At 40.2% G+C, this 22,654-nt stretch overlaps 1 protein-coding gene across 2 annotated transcripts in view; it reads left to right on the top strand.

Moving 5' to 3' along the window:
* Positions 1 to 22,654, top strand: part of HS3ST4 (heparan sulfate-glucosamine 3-sulfotransferase 4) — a 743,578-nt gene that overhangs the window by 217,236 nt on the left and 503,688 nt on the right. Inside the window, exons 6-7 of one of the 2 annotated variants that reach the window (XM_073792188.1) lie at positions 8,191 to 8,243; positions 14,300 to 14,404. The gene's annotated coding sequence lies outside the window, so the exon portion shown is untranslated. Of the gene's footprint in view, positions 1 to 2,438; positions 2,544 to 8,190; positions 8,244 to 14,299; positions 14,405 to 22,654 lie in introns of those variants that run through there. The other variant, XM_073792189.1, reaches the window with a different exon arrangement.

Raw genomic sequence — 22,654 nt, 5'->3', positions numbered from 1 at the left:
AAGGCAACATTCACTTACTCTGCAGGTTTCTATTTTAATTGAACTTTAATGTTGCCTGGATGAACCTAGCATGGTTGACACTTTTGTAATACATTGGAAGATGAATTACTTGCACACAGAGTATTAATGTGGGAGGTGCAGGCAGATAGCAGTGTGATCAAGAACTGAGCATGGGCTGTAAATCGAAGTTAGGCAGTAGAAAGGAAAGGCAGTGTTGGAAAATAGTAATAATGGTCATTCTTTTTCAGATGTCACTGGGGTTGGGACAGCATCATGGCTTTACCCCTCATAAAGCTGACTCAAAATCTTTGCTGGGGACTCGCCTCTTGGACTGGCAATTAAGAGCCTCCAGGCAACTTTCATCTCAGAGGGCACATTAAGTGGAGCCTACTCTCTGTAGGGAGGGAGTATAGAGAGGGTGATTGATGGGGAGGCCCGCATCTGGAGAAACAGTGTGGTGTGGTGAGGTGAGGAATTTCCTGAATGTGTTGTCAGGTGCTTGAGAGTTCTCCATGAGGATATTTAAATAGTACATTGCCATGTTGGCATTAATAGTAATTAAAATATAAGCATGTCCTGGATCACCCAACAATGGTTTACCTATTGTGTCCTATTTCCCAGTCATCTTTTCCAAAGCTCCATCTTTTCTTCAGGTATGCCCATGCCTCACTCAGCCCATGTTCTCAAGTTGGATTCTGGTTTCTTTATGCAAATCATTGCAATCCTATTTCCCTTGCAATTATTTGTTTCAGAAACACAGATTTAAGTAAGTAAACTAGCATTCCCTGATGACTTAAAAGTGTGGGGTAGGCTTGAGATTGGCAGGATGACTTTTTATATTGTGGTTGGGGGGAAGGTTTTTCTCCCCTCTCATTCACAGGATATAAAAATGGGAAAACTAGTTTCCCTAGTTGTCTCTAGTGACCATGAAGGAAGCCATCTTGTGTACATGCAGGAAATCATCTTATATACATGCAGGAAGTCATCTTTTTTTAAAATTAATTAATTTATTTGTTTTTATTTTTGGCTGTGCTGGGTCTGCGTTGCTGTGCGCAGGCTTTCTCTAGTTGCAGAGAGCGGGGGCTACTCTTCATTGTGGTGCGTGAGCTTCTCATTTTCATGGCTTCTCTTGTTGGGGAGCATGGGCTCTAGGCATGCGGGCGGGCTTCAGTAGTTGTGGCACACAGGCTCAGTAGCTGTGGCTCGCAGGCTGTAGAACGCAGGCTCAGTAGTTGTGGCACACAGGCTTAGTTGCTCTGCGGCATGTGGGATCTTCCCGGGCCAGGGTTCGAACCTGTGTCCCCTGCATTGGCAGGTGGGTTCTTAACCACTGTGCCACCAGGGAATCCCCAGGAAGTCATCTTGTACACATGCAGGAAATCATCTTGTACACATGCAGGAAGTCATCTGTATACATGCAGGAAATCATCTTGTATACATTCAGGAAATCATCCTGTGTATATGGATGAAGTCATGTTGTATACATGTAGGAAGTCATCTGTGGACATGCAGGAAATCATCTTATGTACATGCAGGAAGTCATCTTGCATATATGCAGGAAATCATCTTGTATATAGGTAGGAAATCATCCTGTATACGTGCAGGAAGTCATCTGTGCACGTGTACATGCACAGGTCATCTGTGTACATGCAGGAAATTATCTTGTGTAGATGCAGGAAGTCATCTGTGCACGTGCAGGAAATCATTTTGTATATATGCAGGAAATCATCTGTGTACATGCAGGAATTCATCTTGTATACATGCAAGAAATCACTTTATGTATGTGCAGAAAGTCATCTGTGTACATGCAGGAAGCCATCTTCTGTACATGCAGGAAGTCATCTTGTGTTCATGTAGGAAATCATCTTGTGTAGATGCAAGAAGTCATCTGTGCACATGTAGGAAATCATCTTGTATACATGCAGGAAATCATCTTGTGTATGTGCAGGAAGCCATTTTGTCACCGCATGGAAGCTAATGTGAGTCCACATACAGAGGAAAGCAGTCAACAAAATCTCAAAATTAAACAGTCCTGATTTTACTCACTGTGGGTTCTGCCTCCCCCTGATTTAATGATATATGAAATAATACATTTCCTTACTGTTTAAACAGATTGAGTTGAGGTTTCCCTATTACTTACAGGGAATACCATCGTATTTGACACATATCCTTATGATCAAGTACTGTCTTTGCATGTGGTTTATAATTTCACCAAGTAATCATTGGTGCCAATTAAAGGAAGCATTTACCTTTAAAGACCTAGGTAAGCATATCAGGCTGGCAATAGATTGGCATTTCTGATGCTAAAGTAACAATAATGACTTCTGGTTGAAGTTGACTGTTTGACAACATGAGTTTGTTCCCTTTCTCTACCAGTATCTCAGTAAAACGATAGTAAAGGAATGAAAATGATGTCTAAATATTCAATGATAAGAAGATAAAAAGAGAGCCATGAGAAGAAAGATTTTATCAAATTTCTGGAAGATGGATAAGATATGAAGAATTGAAACTGGTGAAACAGAATAAGGAAGCCACAGCCCAGAGTATGTACAGAAAGGAGATTCAAATAAGGAGGGAGGCAATATGCCCTTCCACGTATTTAAGGGCCTCAGCACTATGAAATATCATGTATAAAAGAGGGTAGGGGGCTTCCCTCGTGGCACAGTGGTTGAGAGTCCGCCTGCTGATGCAGGGGACACGGGTTCGTGCCCTGGTCCAGGAAGATCCCACTTGCCATGGAGCGGCTGGGCCCATGAGCCATGGCCGCTGAGCCTGCGCTCCACAACGAGAGAGGCCACAACAGTGAGAGGCCCGAGTACCGCAAAAAAAAGAAAAAAAAAAAAAGGGTAGGATTAAAATTGTGAGGTAGAAAACAATGTGATTAATCAAAAGTTTATATATGAAACAGACCCACTCCACTCTGGAGGGCATAATTCTTGGAAGCTAAGCTTCTACTCTAATACTTTTTTAAAAAGGAGTATTTTTTTCCACAGAAACTGGAAGGCTCCAGAGAAATGTCTTTTACATTTTATCATTTAGGGGCTCACCAGGTTATGGTTTACTTGCTTCCCCAAACTGCTCTCACTTAGAGCAAATTGGCAAAATGAGCAAGGTTCATCTATACCACAGGACTCTCATCAGGTTTAACTGACTTCTTCTTGAGCATGAAAAGTCAAAGGTCTTCAAATGAGAGACCCTCAAACATGGAAGAGAGACATCAAAATGAACAGCCACACAACAGGGAACAGGATTCATGCAAAGAACAGGAGGGAACTTCTCCAAACTCCAATGTGTGTCCTCAGGGAGATTTGAGAAAATATTCAAACAAGCATAGAACACAGTGAAAATGGAATAAACACATACTAAGAAATTCTCTCCTAGATAGTAAATATGTATTTGTCAGAAGAGAAAATAATTCAATAGCAAAGTTGGAAAATTAGATCTGGGAAATATCTCAGAAGAAGAACATGAAAACAAAGCGGTGGAAAATATGAGAAGGAAACCCAGAGGGTCAATGCAAGAGCACTGAACATCTGACCAAGGGAAAAATGATAGGGGAAAGTATCAAAGAAGTAATGAGGACAGTTCTCCAGAACTGAAGGACTTTTAATGTTCAGATTGAAAATGTACACCTAGTGCCCAGTGAATTGAAACAAAAACAAAAAACCCACATAGAACATTACCACAAAATGTCATAACATCTATGATAAAAGGGAAACCCTAAAAGCAAAAAATGAGGAAAAAAAAATCAAAATGAAAACAAGAAGTCAGCATCATACTACTCATCATCAGCTCCAAACATTAGGAGCTTTTGACTTTCAGAGGGACAACTATTTTGATTTAAGATTCACTACATAGCCCACTTCAGACCTAGGGACACATACAGACTGAAAGTGAAGGGATGGAAAAAGATATTCCATGCAAATGGAAATCAAAAGAAAGCTGGAGTAACAATTCTCATATCAGACAAAATAGACTTTAAAACAAAGACTATTACAAGAGAAAAAGAAGGACACTGCATAGTGATCAAGGGATCAATCCAAGAAGAAGATATAACAATTGTAAATTTTTATGCACCCAACATAGGAGCACCTCAATACATAAGGCAAATACTAACAGCCATAAAAGGGGAAATCGACAGTAACACAATCATAGTAGGGGACTTTAACACCCCACTTTCATCAATGGACAGATCATCCAAAATGAAAATAAATAAGGAAACACAAGCTTTAAATAATACATTAAACAAGATGGATTTAATTGATATTTATAGTACAATCCATCCAAAAACAATAGAATACACTTTCTTCTCAAGTGCTTATAGAACATTCTCCAGGATAGATAATATTTTGGGTCACAAATCAAGCCTTGGTAAATTTAAGAAAATTGAAATTGTATCAAGTATCTTTTCCACAACGCTATGAGACTAGATATCAATTATAGGAAAAAAATCTGTAAAAAATACAGACACATGGAGGCTAAACAATACACTTCTTAATAACCAAGAGATCATTGAAGAAATCGAAGAGGAAATAAAAAAAATACCTAGAAACAAATGACAATGAAAACACGACGATCCAAAACCTATGGGATGCAGCAAAAGCAGTTCTAAGAGGGAAGCTTATAGCAATACAATCCTACGTCAAGAAACAAGAAACATCTCAAATAAACAATCTAACCTTACACCTAAAGCAATTAGAGAAAGAAGAACAAAAGAACCCCAAAGTTAGCAGAAGTAAAAAAAATCATAAAGATCAGATCAGAAATAAGTGAAAAAGAAATGAAGGAAACGATAGCAAAGATCAATAAAAGTAAAAGCTGATTCTTTGAGAAGATAAACAAAATTGGTAAACCATTAGCCAGACTCATCAAGAAAAAAAGGGAGAAGACTCAAATCAATAGAATTAGAAATGAAAAAGGAGAAGTAACAACTGACACTGCAGAAATACAAAGGATCATGAGAGATTACTACAAGCAACTGTATGCCAATAAAATGGACAACCTGGAAGAAATGGACAAATTCTTAGAAAAGCACAACCTTCTGAGACTGAACCAGGAAGAAATAGAAAATATAAACAGCCCAATCACAAGCACTGAAATTGAAAATGTGATTAAAAATTTTCCAACAAACAAAAGCCCAGGACCAGATGGCTTCACAGGCAAATTCTATCAAACATTTAGAGAAGCGCTAACACCTATCCTTCTGAAACTCTTCCAAAATATAGCAGAGGGAGGAACACTCCCAAACTCATTCTACGAGGCCACCATCACCCTGGTACCAAAGCCAATAAAGATGTCACAAAGAAAGAAAACTACAGGCCAATATCACTGATGAACATAGATGCAAAAGTCCTCAACAAAATACTAGCAAACAGAATCCAACAGCACATTAAAAGGATCATACACCATGATCAAGTGGGGTTTATCCCAGGAATGCAAGGATTCTTCAATATATGGAAATCAATCAATGTGATACAGCAAAATAACAAATTGAAGGAGAAAACCAATATGATCATCTCAATAGATGCAGAGAAAGCTTTCAACAAAATTCAACACCCATTTATGATAAAAACCCTCCAGAAAGTAGGCATAGAGGGAACTTACCTCAACATAATAAAGGCCATATATGACAAACCCACAGCCAACATCGTCCTCAATGGTGAAAAACTGAAACCATTTCCACTAAGATCAGGAACAAGACAAGGTTGCCCACTCTCACTACTATTATTCAATGTAGTTTTGGAAGTTTTAGCCACAGCAATCAGAGAAGAAAAAGAAATAAAAGGGATCCAAATTGGAAAAGAAGTAAAGCTGTCACTGTTTGCAGATGACATGATGCTATACATAGAGAATCCTAAAGATGCTACCAGAAAACTACTAGAGCTAATCAATGAATTTGGTAAAGTAGCAGGATACAAAATTAATGCACAGAAATCTCTTGCATTTCTATACACTAATGATGAAAAATCTGAAAGTGAAATTAAGAAAATACTCCCATTTACCATTGCATCAGAAAGAATAAAATACCTAGGAATAAACCTACCTAAGGAGACAAAAGACCTGTATTAAAAAATTACAAGACACTGATGAAAGAAATTAAAGATGATACAAATAGATGGAGAGATATACCATGTTCTTGGATTGGAAGAATCAACATTGTGAAAGTGACTCTACTACCCAAAGCAATCTACAGATTCAGTGAAACCCCTATCAAACTACCACTGGCATTTTTCACAGAACTAGAACAAAAAGTTTCACAGTTTGTATGGAAACACAAAAGACCCTGAATAGCCAAAGCAATCTTGAGAAAGAAAAATGGAGCTGGAGGAATCAGACTCCCTGACTTCAGACTATACTACAAAGCTACAGTAATCAAGACAGTATGGTACTGGCACAAAAACAGAAATATAGATCAATGGAACAGGATAGAGAGCCCAGAGATAAACAAACACACATATGGTCACCTTATCTTTGATAAAGGAGGCAAGAATATACCATGGAGAAAAGACAGCCTCTTCAGTAAGTGGTACTGGGAAAACTGGACAGCTACATGTAAAAGAATGAAATTAGAACGCTCCCTGACACCATAAACAAAAATAAATTCAAAATGGATTAAAGACCTAAATGTAAGGCCAGACACCATCAAACTCTTAGAGGAAAACATAGGCAGAACACTCTATGACATAAATTACACTAAGATCCTTTTTGACCCACCTCCTAGAGAAATGGAAATAAAAACAAAAATAAACAAATGGGACCTAATGAAACTTAAAAGCTTTTGCACAGCAAAGGAAACCATAAACAAGACGAAAAGACAACCCTCAGAATGGGAGAACATATTTGCAAATGAAGCAACTGACAAAAGATTAATCTACAAAATTTACAAGCAGCTCATGCAGCTCAATATCAAAAAAACAAACAACCCAGTCCAACAGTAGGCAGAAGACCTAAATAGACATTTCTCCAAAGAAGATATACAGATTGCCAACAAACACATGAAAGAATACTCAACATCATTCATCATTAGAGAAATGCAAATCAAAATTACAATGAGATATCATCTCACACCGGTCAGAATGGCCATCATCAAAAAATCTAGAAACAATAAATGCTGGAGACGGTGTGGAGAAAAGGGAACACTCTTGCACTGTTGGTGGGAATGTAAATTGATACAGCCACTATAGAGAACAGTATGGTGGTTCCTTAAAAACTAAAAATAGAACTACCATATGACCCAGCAATCCCATTACTGGGCATCTACCCTAAGTAAACCACAATTCAAAAAGAGTCAAATACCACAATGTTCGTTGCAGCTTTATTTACAATAGCCAGGACATGGGAACAACCTAAGTGTCCATCAACAGATGAATGGATAAAGAAGATGTGGCACATATATACAATGGAATATTCCTCAGCCATTAAAAGAAACGAAATTGAGTTATTTGTAGTGAGGTGGATGGACCTAGAGTCTGTCATGCAGAGTGAAGTAAGTCAGAAAGAGAAAAACAAATACTGTATGCTAACACATATATATGGAATCTAAAAAAAAAAAGGTCATGAGGAACCTAGGGGCAAGACGGGAATAAAGATGCAGACCTACTAGAGAATGGACTTGAGGACGTGGGGAGGTGGAAGGGTAAGCTGGTACAAAGTGAGAGAGTGGCATGGACATATATACACTACCAAATGTAAAATAGATAGCTAGTGGGAAGCAGCTGCATAGCACAGGGAGATCAGCTCGGTGCTTTGTGACCACCTAGAAGGGTGGGATAAGGAGGGTGGGAGGGAGGGAGATGCAAGAAGGAAGAGATATGGGGATATATGTATATATATAACTGATTCACTGTGTTATAAAGCAGAAACTAACACACCATTGTAAAGCAATTATACTCCAATAAAGATGTTAAAAAAAAGTTTCAATACATAGCTAAGTATCAATAAATAGTATGGTAGAATAAAGACATAATCAGACATTATCTCCAGGGAAACGGGAGAACTTGATAGGATACTAAATTTAAAGGAGAGGTTGAACAAAATTTACAATATGCCAAAAGTAATTAGTTCCAAAAAAATTGAACTCCAGGCAAAAAGTCATACGAGAAAGAACATTTAACTGTAGAGAGAAACAGTTGTGGTGAACCACGTTTTCACAGTCATAGTAATGAAATAACTATTGATTTTCATTTTCAGAATCAACCTACTGATAAAGCTCAGAGGAATTAATTACCATTCGAGAACCAAACGTAAGTATTGTAAATGTGACAGTATAAAAGTAACAATTCAGAAGAAGTTTGGGAAGTAGCGATGGAAACAGAACTGATATTTTATCTATATTCTCACATGAGGAAGTAGGAAATAAAAATACACTGTTTTGATGGAAGAAAAAAATAGTTTTTAAAAATGAATTTTAAAAATTAAAAAACAAGATGGCACATAATTTTGCATCTTCCGGTTCTTGTATTCACTTAGAAGTATTTTGGCAGGAATAAAAACAAAGATTCCTTTTTGCAATCGAAAGATACTTTGATGAAAGAAGACTTCAGCTTCTAATGTAATTATTAAATGAAAATTTTGATTTGTCATCATGAAAGCGATAATGTGTGACTTTCATTGTCACAGGCTAATGCAAAAATAAGAGAGGTGAGCATAATAGATAAAGGACGCTTTTGTATCAAGCGAAGGCCACATAACATCGTTGTGAGCTGTACAAAACTAAGTTTTGCAGTTAGTTCACACTAAAAATCGGAGGGACATTGCTAAAAGGAAAGGAAACTTGGCTATAGTAATTTATATCCCGCTCACTTAATGGGTGCTGATTTACCACAATATTAAACATATTACCATCGCATTAAATTGATGTTAAAAAATTAACTTTATTAGTTTTGTGGTTTTGCTACATTGCATGTGAAATTTTTTTAATTGTGAAAAGCAAGGCATTTTAGTTTCATTTGGAGAACTAAGAAGAGACCCATGTGGATGGCTGTGGGGTCTCATTTTCTTACTACTCTCTTCTCTGCTACTGTAGCAGTGAGTTGGTTCAGCAGCTTTGAATTTGCTCAGTGGCAGCATAAGTTGAGACCAGAGCCGGGCTACTCTTTCCCCACAAGGTCAGTTCTTTAACCACAAGCTCCATTGTTATATAGTTGCCTAGATTCTTGCTACACATAATGTGATCTGTGGACCCACAGCATTGGCATCCCCTTAGGGATTTTAAGACGTGCAGAATCTTGGGCCTCACCCCAGACCTACTGAATCAGAATCTGCATTTTTAACAAGATCCCCAGCTCATGCCCCTTGCACCTAAATGTCTGGAAGGCACGGACGCTGCCCTTTCCCTATTACCATGGTCAAGTAGAGGAGCAGCATCCATCTCTGTGGAATCCTCACCCACGGTGCTTCTAGCCTATCTCTGCCCAGTCTGAGCGTCATCCCTCCTTGAGGACAATCATAGCTCAGGGGATCACGTGTGCTCTTGTTACTGAGTCCAAACTCGTTCTGCTTGCTGCACGACAGGCCAATAAATCGGGAGACGAGTTGTTGGGGCGAGGAATAATGACTTTATTTGGAAAGCCAGCAGACCGAGAAGATGGCAGACTAATGTCCTAGAGAACCCTCTTACCCCAGTCAGAATTCAGGCTTCTTTTACACTAAAAGGGGGAGGGGTTGTGGTTAGTTGTTGCAAACTTCTTGGTGTCGGAATCCTTTGTTCTTGCAGCTGTCCACATAGGTCAGGTCACAATGTTCCTGTAAACCTCCAATGAGTCAAATGTTATTCTCTGTTCAGCAACTTTTTATCTCTATATGAATGGAAGTGTTATACTCTTAAAGGTCAGAGCCTTGAGAATGGGCTACCCTGTATATTTCAGGATATAGGCAACATTCTTAACTGGAAGCAAAGGCAGTAGAATACAAAGGTTAAAGTAAAAGAAACAGATCTAATATGCAGTCAGATTTGTTCTTCCCTATTACACCCTGTCACTTTTCTGCTTGTATCTCTTAAACTCTCTACTGATGAGTATGCCTGAGCCCCCATTTCCCAACACTTTGTGGAACTGTGTTGTTTTCATCTGCCCAGATTCCTCATCTGTAAGTCAGAACAGTAATAACAATTTTCTCATAGAGTTGTGAGGCTTACATGGAATAATCCGTATAAAGCACTCCCTGCACAGAGTAATATCTCAATAAATGTGGTTATAATTATTAGCTATTATCAAAGAATCCCAGGGGATAACATCAGCAGGAAATGGCTTATATGTTAATGGTCTCCAGCCTCAGCTGTCGTCAGGTTCATTTCCCTCATCAATAGCTCATTACTTGATTGTCAAGTCACAGATGCTATAAGCCACACACCATCACACCGAATAATAGCAATTCTTGCAGGCTTAATGTGTAAAGCATTGCAGAGCCGGTATCCCTTTAATCCTGACAGGGGTTTGTCTGCTGGGGGTGGTGGTGATGCGGAGCAAAGCCTGTGTCGATGGGAGAACTCTCTCACCCTCACGGTCCAGTCTCATGAGCTTCCAAGTGATCCTGCCCTGGGTCCCAATGTTTTACAAAGTCATAACAGCTCTTTTCCTTTTGTTCTTCTTTTACTCATTTCTTTTTGCACTGCCTTCTCCTTAGTCAGCCAGGCATGTGTCCACAGGTGCTGTGTTAGAGCACAAATCTCACATGCTGTGCTGAGAAAGACCTTTTCGCTATTACCACTTCCCACTCTCAGATTGGAGCATTGTAACTGAATGAAACCCTTTCCCCAAGACCCTCTTCTTAAGATAATCCCTTTCCCAGATGGATCCTCAGTCCCCCAGACAGGCTTCCAGAAGTCCCTCTCTACCACAGCTGCAAACACACCTCCTCGTCTTGCTTGAAACCCAGGAATGACTGGGGTTAATGTCCATATGGGGGTCCCTCTACACTTGACCGGTTCCACTGAGTCTGGAAAAGAGAACACCTGGGGAGATATGAACATGGTTTCTTAATTTTGGAAGACTACAATGTGAAAGTGAGATTTGATATGTACTCAGGAGGGCATTCCCAAGATGAATGGAGAAGAAATAATAGAAAGAATGGAAACCACCACTATGACCCCCTTACTTCCTATGTGAAAGGGACAACATGCTGGCCAATGTCATCACATTTAATTCCTCAAACGAGTATCTGTTTAATAGATAAAACTGTGGCTTGCACAGGCTAAGTAACCAAGCTGGGATGAACTCGTATTTGTTTTATGCTAAAATCTACGTGCTTTCCATTACATTATATGGCTTCATATGATGGAATCATCTGATGGGTGGTAGTAAATTCCTTGTCATGGAGAGCATTACAGCAGAGGCTGGAGGCTGGAAGGCTTGGACAGCCATCCCCAGGCCTGGAATGAAGTGAAGAGCACCTGAGCATCAGAGCCTGGGGTAATTCCTAGAGCAACACTATAAAGCAAGTGGTCTGGAAGAAGGTTATCGATTCCAAACAAGGTGAGAGAATAAGGAAGAAGCAAAACATAAAGCTAAAAGTATCGAGAAGCACAATCAGCTGGTATATTATGAGATGAATTGCAGAGATGAAGGAAGATCCAGAGCTGAAAACTGACAGCTCCTTGGCGAAAATCTGCCCATAAACATATCTTGTTTTGTTTTCAAGCATTAATTCCCTTTTATGTCATTGCCAACATCCCAAAATTGGTAGATTTACCCACAAATCCAGATTTCAAAACTTCTCTTGAAAAATGGAAAGATCTGGCAATCCTGGGCCCACATTTCTGCATGGCAACAGCCAGGTGGTGGCGGGTTCTATAAGCAGGGCACATGCTCTCTGATTCATAGGCTTCCACAACCTTATATTGCCTTATGTCTTTCTATATTTATTTGTTTACATTATCTGCTTAGACTCTGAAAATAACCAAAACGATTTATGTTTTCTGCTGCCATGTGCAATTCAGCTTAGAAAGGGATAGGCTGCATTTGCGGCACATCTCAGAGACTCACATTCCCTTCAAGACTCACTTGAAACTACACTATACAGAGAGTCTGAAAGACAAGCCATTAGGATATTTGCACTGATACAAAACCTTTACTAAAGCATGCCCCAAACAGTGAGCTATGCCAGTCACTGAGGGATGGAGAAGTGGGTGAGTTAAAATATGGAAGAAACCAAGATAGGCAAGAACTAGGGCATACATATTCCTAGCTACCACTGCCTAAAGACAGTAACAATATCCAGTGAGAAGACACCAATGGTTATTATTAAAATTGTGCATTAGGGACTTCCCTGGTGGTCCAGTGGTTGGGACCGTGCACTTCCACTACAGGGGGCATGGGTTCAATCCCTGGTCTGGGAACTGGGATGCTGCATTCTGCCTGGCTTGGCCAAAAAAGATTGTGCTTTAGATAGTCTTGATTTCTATGGGGGGATCAAGAGAGAAGAGCTATGAGAGCGAGAGCGAGCGAGCGAGAGAGAGAGAGAGAGAGAGAGAGAGAGAGGAAGAGAGAGAAGGGTAGTGTCAAATTGCATGTAATGTTTTCTACAGCGTGGATTCAGTTATTTTCAATTAATTGTTTTATTGTTTTTATCAAACTGATTGTTTTAAAAAAACACTCCAAGTTTTGGTAAGATGAGATACCCAAGCCAGCTTAGTGACCAGATAGGCTGAGAAGCAGCTCCAACATTAGTGGAGGTTCTTGGTTTATAAGTAGTAAAAATTGACACCAGTAAATAAAAACAAAAGAGGATTTTATTGGAAGTATGTTGAGTACTCATGGCATTGATGGCAAGGCTGGGGAAAGGGATATAGATATAAGTAAGCACCCAGCAGTTCCTGTGGATAGAAATGTAAGTAATTCTTGGGTCCGAGAATCAGAAATTCCTCCCACATCTCACAAGGGTGCCAAAGCTGGAATAGATGAGTCCAATCATTTTTAGTTATTGTGTCATTCTGTTTACAATCCTAATTCCATTGAAGGAGCTTGACAGTTAGCCCCGCTTAGGCCAAAGGTAAGCTCCATAAAGTCAGAAGTGAGAAGACTATTAATTATCAATCTATGTTTCCAGCACCAAGGACAGTACTTGAAACAAAGTAGATGCTCAGTATTTGTGAAATGAACCACTGAACGAATGACAGAATGTTTTCATGCTATGACTAGGGTAAGATAAAAAAAGCATCTGGGAAAATAGTCCCGAAGCCCAAAGCCAGCGAGGAAGAGATAATTTTCCAAAGGGAAATCCGGGTGATATTATCAAGAGACCATTGAAGGGGTGCTGGGCAGCCAATAGAGTGGAATATGTAGAGAGATACTTTTAATTTCCCAGCAAGGTTTATATATAACATGGAAAATTTCAAATCTCTCCCAGTGTTTCACATTTCAACATAGTAACAGAAAAATCAGGGTCAAATGCATCTAAATCCATCCTGGTTTTCCTGTACACACACAGTGGTAGCCAGATTTGGGGTGCTGTTGACTGGTAACCTGAAGACCCATTTCCCCGCTGTTCTGGTTCTGAAAGGGAAGGCCGTAGGCTAGTGCCAGCCCCGCCCCGAGTGAGTTCCCAAAGATGCAGGCACATCTCCTCCAAGAACATGCCATATGTACAAGAGTCTGTTCCAAGGAGGAGCAAATTTGCACATCCCACTCAAAGGGGGAATGGAAAGGATGGGTGTGAGGAGCCCCCGGATTTTCTGCTCTTCCTCTGAGGCACTTTAGGAAGGAGCACACAACTCATTTCAAAGGATCGAGGAAAGAACACCACCTGGGGAGTGGGAAATGGTCAAGAAGCCTCGGATAACAAAGCAGCTTTAGGGTTGGTAATGAAGCAATGTCGCTTTCTTAAGTTGATCTGACTGATCATTGTTTTATGGCCCAACACACTCAGTTCACCAGCTGGTCATATATAATTTAGCTCTTAATTATAACTTGTCTTGTGAGGTCCTCAGAATGCTTAGTATGTGAGCTTCATTCCAACAGCTGGAGCACAGGCTCAGAGAGTCCTTCAGAACATTCCTTTCAACAAAAGTGGGCTTGCTTTCCAGCCTCTGTTTCAGCTGTAAGTTGGAGACCTTTGTGGATTTCTATTACTTAGGTTGGAAGCATGGATGCTGAGTACTGCGAGAACTTGTTTGGAGAAGAAGGGGAAAGAGAGCAGAGAGATCTGAGGGCTCATGGACCTAATCTGACAATATGCTTTTTTTTTCGCCTGGCCTAGGATTAACTTTTTAAAATATTATTTTCAAATTCTATACAATTTGGAAGTTTTACATACAAATCTGTATTTCTAATTTGTCTTGGAAGCATGTAAATTCTTGTGATAGCAGGCTGGCTGTCTCACAAGGGAGCGGAAGTGGAACTGAACTGAATAGTGGTGGCTGCATTTGGACAGGGCCTGAGCTCTCCACTCGGCTTGGTCATAACACAAGGTGTGTGTCTGTGTATGTGTGTGGTGGTGGGGCTACGTAGGTATATGAGTGTGAAACTCCCAATCTACATCTTTATTCCTAATTGGGTGTGTCCTAGGTCTTATATTACTAAAAGTCTTTTTTCTGCCTCTTTGGATGTGACTAATGACTATTATGGGATATGCATGAGGGTTGGTTAATGACTTGGGATCAGACCAGGAAGATGTAACATGGGGCCACGTCTACATATGCCTTGGGGAAAGTTTACCACACTCTGAGTTCGTCTTGGCACCTCTTATATTCTGATTTCAAGTTTTTAAGCAGGAGTGTGGCTTGTAGATAAGACCTAAATCACTTCATTATATGATGCACCAGATCATGAAAGGCCTTGAATACCATGCTAAGGGTTTATATATGGACAATGAATTTGAAAACACCAAAGCACCCCAAGTTCTTTCACCCCAGAGCGGTTTTACTGTGTGCAGTGCAGGGCCGTGTCATGCCAGACACTCTGTTTGAAGTCAGCTGCTCCCCACTGATGGCCAACAGAGCCATGTAGAATGACTCAGAACTCCAGGGACCCATCACCCACAGAAGGACGTTCATTTTTTTTGTTTGTACTTTCATAGCTTTTGGCCCATCGTCTTCCGTTTTGTGAATTTATGTCACAGATATTGGCATATGTGCACGATGACATATGTATGACCTATTTGCAGCAACCCTTTTGATAACTAGAGCCTGGAAACAATCTAAGGGCCCATCAGTAGGGAAGCTGAACTACTGGGGGCACATCCACACAGTTGAATACTGTGCAGCTATGAAAGGACTTAGATGTCTATGGCTCATACAGAATGATCTCTAAAGTATATTTTAAGTGAAAAGATCAAGGTATCGATTAGTATTTTTACTGTGTTTCCATTCATTTCAAAAATGTGCACTCATTATATAAGGTGGCATAGTTTTAGGAGGTAAACAACTGCTGGGGAGAGAGCATGGGGCACGAGTGTTGAGAGATAGATGTCCTTTTCATGGTATATCTTTCTGTATTGCTTGCTTATTTTTCCATGTTCATATATTGGTTTTTTCCCAATAATAAATATCAAGTTGTGTGGTTGTGGGCACTTAATTTTGAGCTTCATTTCTCCTAGAGACTGCTTCATTTCTTTTGGGAAAACACCTACACCACACAGTACAGTTTTCTAGAAGGAATCACTGGCCCTGCTGGCTGGCAGGACAGAGCAGGTCATCCTGGGCTCCTGCTGAGAGCTGGGTTTTTTTTTCTTGGAATTCTGGGTGAGAAGAGCTCTCGGGTACTACATGGTACCTCGTGGAGCTGCTCAGTGAGTGGGCCAAGAAGATACAGAGCCAGATAATGATTCTGTGCTACCTTCCACATCTTGTCTTGCTGTGACAACTCCTGCCTGAGACTGTCTCCTTCCACGTATCAAATGGACATGATGCTATTTGTCCTTCCCACTCTGGGGACATTTCAGGAAATAAATAGTGGAGATAAAACTCTATCTTGGAGGACTATGTCCTCTCTTGCGGGAGACAAGGGATGTCCTTTGTCCCCCTCAAAGGACAGAGGATGATGGATCTCTTGCCTCAACACTTAGGATACAAGCAGAGTAGGGTAGGGTGAGTGGGACCAAGTTTGAGACCATGAAGGACTGGCAAGGGGATTATAGAAGATAAATTGCTCTGCAATCAAAAGAGGAAAAGGACTTCTGGGGAAAGGAAAGGAAAGGTACACACGCATCTTAGAATTGGTTGCATTTTAGGAAAAATGAGTAGCTCAGAGTGGCTGGGACACTGGCTGAAATGGGAGAAGCAACTAGGGGTGAGGCTGGAAAGTTCGGTAGGGAGTATAGAGTTTATTCTGGAAAAAATTGATTCCCAGAAGGTTTTTTAAAGAATATTTGTTTATTTATTTATTTTAATTTTGGCTGCATCAGATCTTAGTTGCGGCACATGGGCTCTTTCGTTTCAGCACGTGGGCTTCTCTCTAGTTGTGGCACGCGGGCTCAGTAGTTGCAGTACGTGGGCTTAGTTGCCCTGCGGCATGTGGGATCTCAGTTCCCTGACCAGGGATCGAACCTGCATCCCCTGCATTGGAAGGCAGATTCTCAACCACTGGACCACCAGGGAAGTCCCCAGGAGTTTTTTTATATAAGAGAATAATGATATAATTTTATTTGGCGAAGATAACTAGCATATATATAGGGTATAGTTACTAGAACAAATTCCTCCTGGCTAGAACCAGGAGAGAGACAATTATTGTAATGATGCTTTCTAGCTCCAGATAATAAACCCTAAAGGAAGGCTGTGACAGTAGGGATATAGGGGTGAGGGCTAATCTGAAAGGGATTTGTGGAGTAAAATCCAATAGCTTGGTGAGAGACTAAATGCAGAAGTAGGAAGAATGTCAACAGTGACTTTGTTTGGCTTGGAGAAAACAGTGACTTGGTTCCAGGAGACAGAGCACACAGCTGGAAGAATAGTTTTTGACCCACAATAAGTGTTGCCCGTGAGGGAATGCCCTCTGATTGCATGAATTTACTTGACCAAACATTTACTGAGTCCTCACGCTGGGACCTGGAACAGGGATTGTGTCAGGTGTGAAGGTCAAGAAAGTCTTTGGAATTTAATATTTTAGATCTCTCTCCCCCTCTTCCAATAGAACCAGAAAAGATATTTCCTCCCTTCCAAAAAACCATGAAAGCATCTATAACAATTGAAAAGAAATCACATTATTTTTCTTTGAAGATCAACTTCAAGCCCTGCCACTTCAGGGCAATGTCCCTTCTACCTCAACGGCAGTAACTTGGGGATTACCCAGGAAAGACAGCAAGGAGCTGACTAAATTATGAGCCAAATCAGTCAAGAAAGACCGAGCAAGACTAGCAAGGATCATAGTTGCTGAGTGGGAAAATACTTTCCCTTTGTTGCAAGCAGCTCAGACCCAAGGGAAATGGGTGAATCTTTGGAATTGCTGGGAGGGACAAAGCGAAACAATGGGGTATCAACCCTCAACTGGCAGACTGGCTTCTTTGGCCGCTGAGGGTCCTGCTCGGTGACACCCTGACAAGGCATCTTGGCCCTATTGGGATATGGTTGTCGTGCTGTCTTGGTGAGGGCAATTCCTCCTCTTGACAGTTTCCTGGAATCTGCTGGAATTTCTTTTGCCTCAAGCAGGATTTAACAAGCCGGGGAGGTTTTTGCTCTGTTGCTTTTTCTGCAACTCTTTTCTTGTTCAGGTGCCAGCGGGGCCCTCGTCCTTCTAGGATTCCAAGCTGTAGCTTCTGGGAATGCTGATGTAATGGTTCTCAACCTCAGAATAGAAGACCCACTTCCTGATAGATCTCTCTGGTGTACGTTCACCTTGCTGACTCTTCTTTCCTCACTTATCAACCCTGGTAAAGACCTACTGACACTTGTCAGCATCTTCCCCATGAAGATCCCTCCTTGGACCGCCTTTCCTCTCTGCCTATCACTCTATACTTGGGCGGCTCCATTAAATTGTATGTTTTCAGCTAATGGATCTATATAAGGAGACTCCAAAACACTCATTTCCAGGCTCAAGTTCTTGCCTGAATTCTGGCCCAGCATTCATTCATTCATTCAGAAAGTGTTTATTGATCGTCTATACTACACAGGCTCTGCCTTAGGCACTGGGCATATAACAAGACGGACACGGTTGACCCTCATGGAATCTCTGTCAATCTTCTAGCTGTCTGTTAGACATTTAGGCTTGCATGTGCCTCATTCCCGTCCTAGACAAGATATATATCTTTGTCCATCCAACCTATCCCTTTTCCTGGCAGACTTCTGTTAAGGGCATCACAATCTTCTAGTCGTCTGAGGTTGAACTTCATCTTCATTCTTCACTCCTCTCTCTCTTAACCTCATATCGAATCTGTTACCGAGCTTTATTGATTCTGCCTCATTTCCCTAATTTGATTCTTCCGCTTCTTGCCCACCTTTACCACCTTAGTTAAGTTCTCATCATTCCTCACCTGTAGAGCTTCTTGACTGCTTTCAAAGATCCTGATCTTTTCTCCCCTCCACTCAAAATTGTTGCAGACCTTCTTGTTATTTAATGACCATCCATGGCTCCCCATCATCTTGAAATAAAACCCTCAGCCATGGTCTCTCAGCTGCATGATCTGCTCCTGACCTGCCTTTTGGGATGTATTGTAGCCTTCAGCAGAGCTTCCCTGGAAGAAGGAAGAAAGAAGGAGAGTAGAGGAAGGAGGGAGACAGGAGGAACAGGATATTCAGGCACATTGGGAACAGCAGATTGAGTGTCTACAATGTGCGTGGTTAAACTGTGCTAACCTGTGCTAAACACTTTATTTTATTTTATCTTTTTCATCCCCCCCACACCCCCACCCCCCACTGTCCCCCCTTGGTGTCCATACATTTTTTTCTCTACATCTGTGTCTCTATTTCTGCCTTGCAAACTGGTTCATCTGTACAATTTTTCTAGATTCCACATATATGTGTTAATATACAATATTTGTTTTTCTCTTTCTGACTTACTTCACTCTGTATGACAGTCTCTAGGTCCATCCACGTCTCTACAAATGATCCAATATCATTCCTTTTTATGGCTGAGTAATATTCCATTGTATATATGTACCACATCTTCTTTATCCATTTGTCTGTTGATGAGCATTTAGGTTGCTTTCATCACCTGGCTATTATAAATAGTGCTGCAATGAACATTGGGGTGCATGTGTCTTTTTGAATTATAGTTTTCTCTGGGTATATGCCCAGTAGTGGGATTGCTGGGTCATATGGTAATTCTTTTTATTTGTTTTTCAGAAATATTTGTTTAATGAATGAATAAGTTGACTCCTCTCCCAACAGATATTGATACACAGGGATGCGATTCCAGAGAAAGTTCCTGTGATTAATAGAAATACAAGATGAATCATAATAACCACGATAATAGTGGCACTGGTGGCGATGGCAGCTACTACTATTTTTCTTGAGTGTAATAAGAGTGTCTGAGTGTCAGGAACTTGATATATATAACATGTCAAATCTCTTTAAAACCTTTAAAATTAAGTGTTATTATCCATACTTTACAGCTGAGACAAGTGAAGCCCAGATAGATTGCATAGCCTGCAGGGGGTGGAGCTATTGACCCCAAACTCTGCTATGTATTGTATTTCTCCTGTTTGTTTGTTTTTTAACATCTGTATTGGAGTATAATTGCTTTACAATGTTGTGTTAGTTTCTGCTGTATAACAAAGTGAATCAGCTATACATATATATATATATATATATATATATATATATATATATATCCCCATATCTCCTCCCTCTTGCATCTCCCTCCCACCCTCCCTATGCCACCCCTCTAGGTGGTCACAAAACACTGAGCTGATCTCCCTGTGCTATGTGGCTGCTTCCCGCTAGCTGTCTGTTTTACATTTGGTAGAATATATATGTGTATGCCACTCTCTCACTTTGTCCCAACTTACCCTTCCCGCTACCCGTGTCCTGAAGTCCATTCTCTATTCCTGTCCTGACCCTAGGTTTGTCAGAACATTTTTTTTTTCAGATTCCATAAATATGTGTTAGTGTACGGTATTTGTTTTTCTCTTTCTGACTTACTTCACTCTGTCTGACAGACTCTAGGTCCATCCACCTCACTACGAAGCTCAATTTCATTTCTTTTTATGGCTGAGTAATATTCCATTGTGTATATGTGCCACATCTTTATCCATTCATCTGTCAATGGACGCTTAGGTTGTTTCCAGTCCTGGCTATTGTAAATAGTGCTGCAATGAACATTGTGGTACAAGACTCTTTTTGAATTATGGTTTTCTCAGGGTAGATGCCCAGTAGTGGGATTTCTGGGTCATATGGTAATTCTATTTTTAGCTTTTTAAGGAACCTCCATACTGTTCTTCATAGTGGCTGTATCAATTTACATTGCACCAACAGTGCAAGAGGGTTCCCTTTTCTTAACACCCTCTCCAGAATTTATTGCTTGTAGATTTTCTGATGATGCCCATTCTAACCTGTGAGGTGATACCTCATTGTAGTTTTAATTTGCATTGCTCTAATGATTAGTGATATTGAGTGGCTTTTCATGTGCTTCCTGGCCATCTGTATGTCTCTTTGGAGAAATATCTATTTAGGTTTCTTGCCCACTTTTGGATTGGGTGGTTTTTTTTTTAATATTGAGCTGCATGGGCTCTTTATATATTTTGGAGATTAATCCTTTGTCTGTTGATTCCTTTGCAAATATTTTCTTCCATTCTGAGGGTTGTCTTTTCGTCTTGTTTAAAATTTCCTTTGCTGTGCAAAAGCTTTTAAGTTTCATTAGGTACCATTCGTTTATTTTTGTTTTTATTTCCATTACTCTAGGAGGTGGGTCAAAAATGATCTTGCTGTGATTTATGTCAAAGAGTGTTCTTCCTATGTTTTCCTCCAAGAGTTTTATAGTGTCCAGTCTTACATTTAGGTCTTTAATCCATTTTGAGTTTATTTTTGTGTATGGTGTTAGGGAGTGTTCTAATTTCATTCTTTTACATGTAGCTGTCCCGTTTTCCCAGCACCAATTATTGAAGAGACTGTCTTTTCTCCATTGTATATCATTGCCTCCTTTGTCGTAGATTAGTTGACCATAGGTGCATGGGTTTACCTCTGGGCTTTCGATCCTGTTGCATTGATCTATATTTCTGTTTTTGTGCCAGTACCATATTATCTTAATTACTCTCTGATTTCAGAGAGTCTGATTCCTCCAGCTCTGTATCCTGCTACTTTACCAAATTTATTAATTAGCTCTAATAGTGTTCTGCTGGCATCTTTAGGATTCTCTATGTATAGTATCGTGTCGTCCGCAAACAGTGACAGTTTTACTTCTTCTTTTCCAGTTTGTATCCCTTTTACTTCTTTTTCTTCTCTGATTGCTGTGGCTAGCACTTCCAAAACTATGCTGAATAATAGTGGCAAGCGTGGACATCCTTGTCTTCTTCCTGATTTTAGAGGAAATTCTTGCAGGTTTTCACCATTGAGAATGATGTTTGCTGTGGGTTTGTTGTGTATGGCCTTTATTATGTTGGGGTAAGTTCCCATATGCCCACTTTCTGGAGAGTTTTTATCATAAATGGGTGTTGAATTTTGTCACATCCTTCTTCTGCATCTACTGAGATGATCATATGGTTTTTATTCTTCAGTTTGTTCATATGGTGTATCACATTGATTGATTTGCATATATTGAAGAATCCTTGAATCCCTGGGATGAATCTCACTTGATCATGGTGTATGATCCTTTTAATGTGTTGTTGTATTCTGTTTGCTAGTATTTTGTTGAGGATTTTTGCATCTATATTCATCAGTAATATTCGTCTGAAATTTTCTTTTTTTGTGACATCTTTGTCTGGTTTTGATATCAGGGTGATGGTGACCTCATAGAATGAGTTTGGGAGTGTTCTCTCCTCTGCAATTTTTTGGAAGAGTTTGAGAAGGATGGGTGTTAGCTTTTCTCTAAATGTTTGATAGAATTCACCTGTGAAGCCATCTGGTCCTGGACTTTTGTTTGTTGGAAGATTTTTAGTCACAGTTTCAATTTCATTACTTGTGATTGGTCTGTTCATATTTTCTATTTCTTCCTGGTTCAGTCTTGGAAGGTTATACCTTTCTAAGAATTTGTCCATTTCTTCCAGGTTGTCCATTTTATTGGCATAGAGTTGCTTGTAGTAGTCTCTTATTATGGTTTGTATTTCTGCAGTGTCCACTGTAAATTCTTTTTCATTTCTAATTTTATTGATTTGAGTCCTCTCTCTATTTTTCTTGATGAGTCTGGCTAAAGGTTTATCAATTTTGTTTATCTTCTCAAAGAACCAGCTTTTAGTTTTATTGATCTTTTTTTTTTTTGCTGTACGTGAGCCTCTCACTGTTGTGGCCTTTCCTGTTGCGGAGCACAGGCTCTGGATGTGCAGGCTCAGCGGCCATGGCTCACGGGCCTAGCCGCTCCACGGCATGTGGGATCTTCCCGGACCGGGACACGAACCCGTGTCCCCTGCATCAGCAGGTGGACTCTCAACCACTGCGCCACCAGGGAAGCCCCAGTTTTATTGATCTTTGCTACTGTTTTCTTTGTTTCTTTTTCATTTATTTCTGGTCTGATCTTTGTGTTTTCTTTCCTCTACTAACTTTGGGTTTTGTTTGTTCTTCTTTCTCTAGTTCCTTTAGCTGTAAATTTAGATTGTTTATTTGAGATTTTTTTTGTTTCTTGAGGTAGGATTGTAT

Source organism: Tursiops truncatus, chromosome 15 (assembly GCF_011762595.2).
Source record: "Tursiops truncatus isolate mTurTru1 chromosome 15, mTurTru1.mat.Y, whole genome shotgun sequence".
Lineage (NCBI taxonomy): Eukaryota > Metazoa > Chordata > Mammalia > Artiodactyla > Delphinidae > Tursiops > Tursiops truncatus.
The sequence above is the reverse complement of the archived record's forward strand: the minus strand, read 5'-3'. Positions and strand labels throughout refer to the sequence as shown.